The sequence below is a fragment of the Helianthus annuus genome, chromosome 13, assembly GCF_002127325.2.
Source record: "Helianthus annuus cultivar XRQ/B chromosome 13, HanXRQr2.0-SUNRISE, whole genome shotgun sequence".
Classification (NCBI taxonomy): domain Eukaryota; kingdom Viridiplantae; phylum Streptophyta; class Magnoliopsida; order Asterales; family Asteraceae; genus Helianthus; species Helianthus annuus.
Genome location: NC_035445.2, coordinates 105,983,108 through 105,992,677, shown reverse-complemented (window position 1 = coordinate 105,992,677; position 9,570 = coordinate 105,983,108).

Here is a 9,570-nt window from a genome sequence, read left to right as displayed (position 1 = left end):
ACTTCAAAATAACTTTATTTTAGTGTTTATAATCTGACTAAAATTGATTTTTATTAAATCATACTCATATGATCATTTCATGCCTTCACATCATCATATAGGTTCACATATGTGCATCTAATGCACTCATACAACATCATTATCATCACTTATGATCTAATCATACTCTAGAACTTACTAACATCATGTTCTTACAAATATTACACATATCACCTTGATCATTCAAATCATTCATATTCATTCATGCTTATATCTTTCACATTTAAGATTATATGACAACTTTTATATGCATGCACACATATATACATACATATATACGAAATACATACATACATATACTTCCAAAAATTTACTTTTCAACATATCACTTTCAAATCTTAAATCATTTTAGAACATTCTTGTATGACACCTAAAAATTATTTCATGCATCATACTTTTCAAGAAATCAAATAAATCAAGAAATCTTTCATCAAAAATCAAAATACAACATATACACATAGACACACACCTTTATGGCCATATATACATATATGTATACACCGATTTTTATTTCATTCAAAACTCATTTGTTTTCAGTTTTCAAGTTAATGTTTAGATTCAAGAACAAGAGAAACTTTCACTATCATCTTCATCACTATGAATCAAGAACAAGATTTAAAGAAAATATGTTATACCTTCAAGATTCTTAGTGGGTTTTAAGATTTATGATGATGTGAAGTGATATGGGGTAAAATATACATATTTGTCCCATGTAAATTGTATAATTATTGTTTAGTTTTTATTTATTCTTTTTAGTTTTAGTGTGGTTTTATATTATTTTGTGTTGGGTCAGGTCCTGGTGTGCAAATGGAGCAAAAAAGAATAATAAAGAAATATTCGGCTAATTGAGTAGAGTAGATCGCTAGGGACCGAAGTGAAAGTGCCGCTATTTTCTAGATTAGTGAGGTTAGACCTACTACACCACCATACTATTTAGTGATCCATCCCAAAAGACTTTTAGCAAGACGCAATATAGCCCAGAACTATGAAACATGAGATTTTAGTCCAAGTCAAATTCATATTGTCAAATCTTATTTTAAAAATACAATTGATATATACATCAGAGAAGAATATGATGGACGAATTATTAGAAAAGAATATATTGTAATAGCTGTCATCATTATCTATTAATGGTGGAGGCATCCATATATTAATTGTGGGAAATACGAATTAGAGGAGGTGGGCCGCCAAAGGCTATAAGCCCTACAGCAATTACTCAAATTGTGAAGGATCTTTTGTGGGCTTTGCAACAATTTTGGAAGGCGTTAAACATTATTTTCTTGGACGGCCGCATATATAGATTATGAACAGAAGACATCAGACGGCTGGGGGGACACACGATCAGAGGCTGCGACAAAAAAGAGAAGAACATCAGAGACGCACGTGAACATCAGACGATCTTGGAGCTGCTGGACGAATTAAGAAAATTATTTGGCAAGATTTCACGGCTAGGAATCATTGGAAGCGAGCGAGTTTGAAGCTTACGGGTTCTATCTTCTCAGTTTCTTTTGTTTTCTTAGTTCTTTGTTCTTTAATTCAATGAACTTAGTTATGAGACTTTATTTATTTGTTTTTAAGACCATGATTCTTAACTAAATTTCTTTAAACTACCTAGGTTATGATGATTGTTTAATAAAGTTTGGATTTTTATTGGTTATTAATGTTGGTTATGGGTTTTCTTGAAAAGTAAAGAACTTTGGAACCTTTGATTTGGTGTGTATGCGTATCTTATGTTGATTTTCAATTAATTGCTCGTTTCACATGAATCTTGATGAATGTCTTTCATAGAATAGGTTCGTGTTAATTATCTAATCTTCACGGGTTTGGTTAATTTTTGGGTGAATCGGCCAACAGCCTTAGAAACGGTAATTGAGAGATTATTGAAACTTGATATTCTACTAATCTTGTCGCTGTAAGGCTCGAGGTTATTAATAGGTCTCGTTTTGGTATATAGCTAGGATTAGGTTTTGTAAGAAATCGGTCTTGGTTCCCTAATCATACTCGTGTCTATTAAACCAAGTTAAAATCCATAGTTGCCTTAGACTTTCGCGCTGTAAGGTAGATTGTCATATTAGGACACTTTTCAAGAAGTTAGAAGACTGTAAGGAAATCTAACAACCGGTAGTCGTAACAGCCTTGTAGAGTCTCACAAGTTTCTTCCTGAGAAGGGTCGGAGGGTCATAGTGGGAATTTCTTAGGGTTTAGCATTAAAAGATCCCGGTTTCATACCACGTTAATTTCGAATAGAAATCCAATCCTAGTTAAACATGAGTCTAACCTAGGTAGCCTTCATCATCATTGAGTTAAGTCTTCGTCCAATTTCGCGTCTAGTTAATTTAGTTTAATTTTTAATTGCAAGTTTAGGATTTTTTAGAAAACCCCCCTCAAACATAAAAACAGTTAGAGTCTGTGTCAGTCTAAGTCTAAGTCTAGATAGAGTCGTAAACGTAATTAGAGAGTCTCGTGGGTTCGATACTCGGACTTACTTAGGCTATACTACATTGACCGGTACACTTGCCAGTTGTGTGGTCTAGATTAGAGAGTCTTAGTTTTATAAATTTAAAATTTAGGTGTCTAATTTAGGGTTAATTTGGTTTATATTTATTTGACCACTTTTAGCAAATTAGCAAATCATGAAGCCTTGTTCTTGCTCAAACCTCCTTGAAATCACTTCTAAACCTTCTTGTAAGCTTGAAATTGTTTTGAAATGGACAGGGTTCTTCAAGATTTGAGTTTGAAAATGGAAATGGAAGTGTTTAAGGGGGGTGTTCGGCCGAGAATGAGAGAGAGAATGTTTGAGTGATGTTTGATCTTGGATATTGAATATTGTGTAGTTATGGATGATTTAACAAGATTAATCATCACTTACACTCCCTAGGTCCACCAAGTGTTGGAGAGAGGAGAGAGAGACCCTCCCTTGGCCGCCACCTATCTCTTACCATGCATACTACTCACATTTGAACCCATACATACATATATATATGCATTATTTGATAAAAACAGGTATTTTACTGGATACCGGGTATTTTATCTAGCGTTTTAATCCCGTTTTAGTGCGTTTTAAATTATTTTTATCACTTTATAAAAATAATCACATAAAATTATTATTGAAATAATTACCAGTTGCCTTGACTGGCTGTGTTGACAGTATTTTATCTAATACACGCAGTATCACGCGGTACGCGCTCAAACTCGAAAAATAGAGTTTCTTAGCGTTTTAGTTTATTTTTCCTCACGGATATAATTAAAATTACTATTCTAATCATAACAGACTATTTTTAGGATTTTAACACTGATCGGGTGGTCACCGACGTTCGTTTCGCATTTTAATCGTTACGCGATAAGCGTTTATTTTATCGTTGCCAACATAATTTTTATAAACATTTGGATTTACCAACACATTAAATATCATACATAAATATCATAATCAGTCACATACAGCCTTTTTATATGTTCACTACACATATTACTATCGTACGGTACGTCCTAAAAAGTCGGATGTCACAGTCTCCCCCTGTTTAGGGAATTTCATCCCCGAAATTCTCCTTTATAGTTTTCGTTTTCGCACTCGGTGGGAAGAGATGAGGATATTTCTGTTGCATTTGGTCCTGTCGCTCCCAAGTGAACTCGGGTCCACGCGTAGAATCCCAGCGGACCTTGACCAACTTAGGGGCTGTTTGGTAGCCTCTTAATGACCATTCAGATGCTACCTCTTAATGGTTTAAAATCTCTGAATGAATAAGAGGTAACCTCAAGTCTGAATGGTTAAGAGGTAACATCTGAATGGTAAATCATCACATGTCACATTCTTCTACATTCTCATTGGTAAAATTCTTAATGGTTCCATTAAGAGGTAGACTCTTAATGACCATTTAGAGGCTACCAAACAGCCCCTTAATCCTACTCCTTCTAAATTTCTGGGTTTTCCAATCCAGAACCTCCATCGGTTCCTCGATAAACCTCAGTTTATCGTCCACTCGGACCTCTCCACGGGGTATAATTAGTGTCTCATCGGACTGACACTTTTTCAGGTTGGAGATATGAAATACATCATGAACTTCACTCAATTCCTGCGGCAGCTTGAGCCTATATGCGACTGGTCTAACTCGAGATGCGATTTCGAAAGGACCTATATAACGCGGGCTCAGCTTTCCCCTTTTCCCAAACCTCACAACGCCCTTCCATGGCGATACTTTCAACATGACTCGATCACCGACCTGCAACTCTAGCGGCTTCCTTCGGTTATCTGCATAACTCTTCTGTCGATCCGCGGGAGCCTTCAACCTATTCTTAATCTGGACAACTTTGTCTGTAGTCTCTTGGATAAGCTTGGGTCCGGTCAAATGCTTCTCGTTGACTTCAGCCCAACAGAGTGGTGATCGACACTTCCTTCCATACATGGCTTCGAACGGAGCGGCCTTAATACTAGCGTGGTAACTATTGTTGTAAGAAAATTCTGCCAAAGGCAAATGAGTATCCCAAATTCCACCGAAATCAATCGCACATGCTCTCAACATATCTGGTACGTGCGTGACTACACATATTTTTACAATGAAATTACACACGAATTGGTTTTAAATTTATAAAAGTGATTATTACTTTTACATCAAAACACACACGAAAGGGCAAGTGTACCCCGTCATATATGTAGTAAAGTATCGGTAAGAACCAAGTATCGATCCACGGAAATGGGCGGAGAAATAATACTAGACCTTTGTCACTAAATTACCGGTAAAAACATAAATTGTCTTGGTTTTAATTAATCTAAACTGAGCATAAATAAATACTTATAAAACATAGTAAAATATATATAAATAGCCTTGCTTAATACACACCCACAGCATGTCAACTAAGTCAGTTTTGGCACTAGAAGCATTCGGTCAATTTTCCATTTCGAGACAATTAGTATCCCTTTCGGGAATCCTAACATGACAATCATTCGGAAAGTTAAAACGATAAACACACTTTAACCACCTAAAATTGTTCTTTAACGTGCAATTGATAAATGTCTATGAAAATTTCCTAAAAATAAGTTAGTCATCCGTTAGGAGTTTTCTAACCTCACTTAATCAAGGAAAGCAACACCGATAAACACAATGCAACCACCGAGACAAGCATAAACTAGATTAAATCACAACCGAGTTCATTTTACAAATCTTGCACATAAATTCACCAAGATAGCAATTTTGGCCGAAACTACTAACTAAGCTAACAAATCATGGCAAGAATTCATAACAACACCATCTAACCCGTTAGAGTCCTTCCGTGAGGGCAAGCTCTCTTGATTAATAATAATTGCATTTTATTAAACCACTAACCCGTTAGAGTATCATGGTGCCTACATTTTAACTAAGTTAAACTAGTTAACCAAATTAAAAGTTTACTAATACATGATTAAATAAGCTTCATTTTGCAACTATCTTACCTAACCAAGCACCAATCATCCAACACAATTACTTATAATCAAGAAATCAATATCAATAACAAGGTTGCAAACTAATCATCAAAGATAATCATAGAAAACACTTCAAAATGTCATTACAAACATAGATTGACATACTAATAGCTATAATCAAGCAAGGGAGTGTTGTGTTTTTGCCCAAAGGCTACAATAATACATAATAATCAGTCTAAATGCTTGAAACATAACAAAATAATGGAAAGATTTGAGAAACCAAACCATAAACAAGCATAAGAATGAGAATCTGGATAATAAATGAGCAAAACCGGGCAATGTGGCTTGAATCCGAGTGAAAGCAGCAGCCTTCGGAGCCTCAAAATCGCCTGCAGAGCTCCCAAAATGTCCAGAATTACTACTAAAATGGTTCTGTTCTGTTTAAATGCTTTTTCGAAGATGCACGGCCGTTCTCCCGATCGCACGACCGTGCACTTTAAGCATTATTGGTGGTGGGCCACCATACTGCATGACGTCACAGATCGTTGACTGGTCTTCGGTCACGCACGGTCGTTCTTGGTTTGGCACGACCGTTCCTTTCCGAGGTTTGAGTTGCACGCTCAGTTCTTTGGTCGTTCTTTTCCGAGTTTATGTTTGACCTCGGATCCGCACGGTCGTTCTTGGCATGGAACGACCGTGCCTTCCGGGTTTGACCTTTTCTCGGAGTTGCACCCTCGTTCACCACTGGTCTTCATAGGTCATCGGATATGCACGGTCGTGCATATGGCCGCATGACCGTGCCAAACGCCCAGGTCAGTCTTTTTCCACAGAATCTTCGCAGCTTCATCGTTTTGTCCGGAAAGTCCTCGTTTTTGGTATCATCTCGTCTGGTATGCTGTTTTAGGCCTGTAAACCAAAATGTAGATAATTAAGTATCCGAATGACGGTTTTACGGCCGAAAACGCATAAAATGGGGGTAAAACGGGGGACTAAAATATGTGTAAATTAGCGAATATCAATATCCTCAAACGTCTGAATGGTCCTCTCACTCTGATCATCCGTTTGAGGATGATATGCAGTATTCATATCCAAATGAGAACCCAGCGATTCTTGGAGAGATTGCCAAAACCTGGAGTCAAATCGTCCGTCTCTATCCGAAATGATTGACACTGGTACTCCATGACGGGCTACAATCTCGTTAAGGTACAACTACGATATCTTCTCCTTACTGTCTGTTTCCTTAAGCGCCAAGAAATGAGCAGACTTTGTCAATCGATCCATAATTACCCAGATCATGTTGTGTCCACGCGACGTACGAGGTAAGTTGGTGATAAAGTCCATCGTAAGATGTTCCCATTTTCACTTAGGAATCTCTGGTTGCTGTAGAAGCCCAGACGACTTCTGATGCTCAGCCTTAACCTTAGAGCACGTCAGACATTTACTCACGTAGATCGCAATGTCTCTCTTCATCTTCGGCCACCAATAAAATTCCTTAATGTCCTGATACATTTTGGTAGAACCTGGGTGAATGGAATACTTGGATTTATGAGCTTCACTCATAACCAATTCACGGAGGTTACCTCTAAGCGGAACCCAGACTCGGTTCATGAAGTACATTACTTTATCTGCTTTTGGTATCAGTTTACATTCTAAGCCCTTCAAGCCTTCTCTTCTCAGACTTTCATCCTTCAAAGCTTCTCGTTGTGCATTACGAATTCGATCGGTCAAACTCGTCTCTATGGTCAAACCCAAAGCACGCACACGTAGAGGCTTTTCCTGTTCCTTCCTGCTGAGCGCATCTGCAACAATGTTTGCTTTTCCTGGGTGATAACGGATATCACACTCGTAATCGTTGAGTAACTCTACCCAACGTCGTTGTCGCATGTTGAGCTCCTTCTGATCGAGGATGTGCTGGAGGCTCTTATGGTCCGTGTATATCGTACACTTCGTGCCATACAAATAGTGTCTCCAGTTGTTCAGGGCAAACATAACTGCTCCAAGCTCCAAATCATGTGTTGTGTAGTTCTTCTCGTGCACTTTCAATTGTCTGGATGCATAGGCTATCACTTTGTCTCTTTACATTAGAACGCATCCAAGGCCCAAATGTGAAGCATCACAATATACAATGAAATCATTACTTCCCTTAGGAAGGGAAAGAATAGGTGCACTGCAGAGCTTTTCCTACCTCTGAAAAGCTTCCTCCTGCTTCTCCGTCCAATCAAACTTCCTCTCCTTCTGGGTTAATAGCGTCAATGGCTGCGCTATCCCGGAGAAATTCTCAATGAATCTCAGGTAGTACCCAACAAGCCCTAAGAATTGTCGCACCTCTGACGGAGTCTTTGGCGCTTCCTAATTCTTGATCGCTTCGATCTTGGATGGATCCACATGTATACCTTTCTCATTTATAACATGTCCGAGCAAATGAACTTCCGAATCCAGAATTCACATTTAGAGAACTTGGCATACAACTTCTCTTCCTACAACAACTCCATAATCAACTTCAAGTGATGCTCATGATCTTCTTTGGTTTGTGAATAGATAAGTATATCGTTGATGAATACTATCACGAATTTATCCAAGTAAGGTTTGCATACCCTATTCATGAGATCCATGAACACAGTTGGCGCATTAGTTAGGCCAAAAGGCATGACTAGAAACTCGTAATGGCCATATCGTGTTCGAAAAGCAGTCTTCGGAATATCTTCATCAGTAACCTTCAACTGATGATATCCTGAACGCAGATCTATCTTCGAGTAGTAACTGGATCCCTGTAGCTGGTCGAACAAATCATCAATCCTCGGTAAAGGGTACCAATTCTTGATAGTCAACTTGTTCAGCTCTCTGTAATCAATACACATCCTGAAGAATCCATCCTTCTTCTTCACAAACAAAACAGGTGCACCCCATGGCGAAAAACTTGGTCGAATGAAACCTTTGTCTAGTAGCTCTTGAAGCTGATTCGACATTTCTTTCATTTCAGACGATGCCAATCTATAAGGGGATTTTGCAATCGGTGCAACACCAGGTACCAGATCTATTCGGAACTCGATCTGTCTCACGAGGGTAATCCAGGTAAGTCTTCAGGAAAAACTTCTGGATAGTCACGAACAATAGAAATCTCTTCGATCTTCCTACATTCCGCCTTCGTATCCACCACATTGACTAAGAACGCAGGATAACCTTTCCGTAACATCTTGAACATCTTCATAACACTGACTACACTCGACACACGACTTGATCGATCTCCGTGGACAACTATCGCTTCGCCATCACCAGGACGAGGTATCCACACTTGCTTCTCCGAGCAAATAATCTCCGCTTTGTTCTTGGACAACCAATCCATTCCCACAACTACGTCGAAGCTTCCCAGCTCTACTGGTAATAAATCGATACTAAAACTATGATCATTTAACTGAATGCTAGAGTCGCGAACGACTTCGCTAGTTTCTATCAGTTTACCATTTGCTAGTTCTATCGAGTACTTCTTGTGACATCTGTGCCTCCACGGCCATCAAACAAATACCAAATCCATGAAATATTGTATTTCATACTTGGGATTTGTATAAATATGGTGTACATTTGCACATATCAATTCTTGTTCGATTTCGAGCTCTAAATAGCTTTCTGGAAAGTTATACGCGAACAGATGCGTAAACGTAATCAGTTTAATGCGACAAACACTCCGGAACAGTGACATGGGCTTAACATACCTTAAATAACCTTTACATAACTTAGAAATAAGTTTTGAAGGGTTTGGTGTGTCGAAATCAAGTTCATTCACTCACAGGGACTAATTTCGTCAAACTGCGAAAGTTTGCCGATTCGTACTGTAACAAACATTCCGGAATATGATCATAAGTTAAACATGCCCTAAATATCCTTTACATATCTTAGAAATAGGCTTTAAGGGGTTCGGTATGCTAAAATAAACTTTTTGGTCATTCAGGGACTAAAAGCGTCAAAAAGTGCATAAGTTTGCATTTTCGTGCATATCTTACGTTCTGAATACATCCGAACATCCAAAAATTTATGTAATCATTAAAATATTTTATTTTAGTGATTTACATGATAAAATTCCATTCGTCGCGTAATTTGGATCGTTTTTCGCGTCCGTTCGTGTTTCATCGTAATTAACC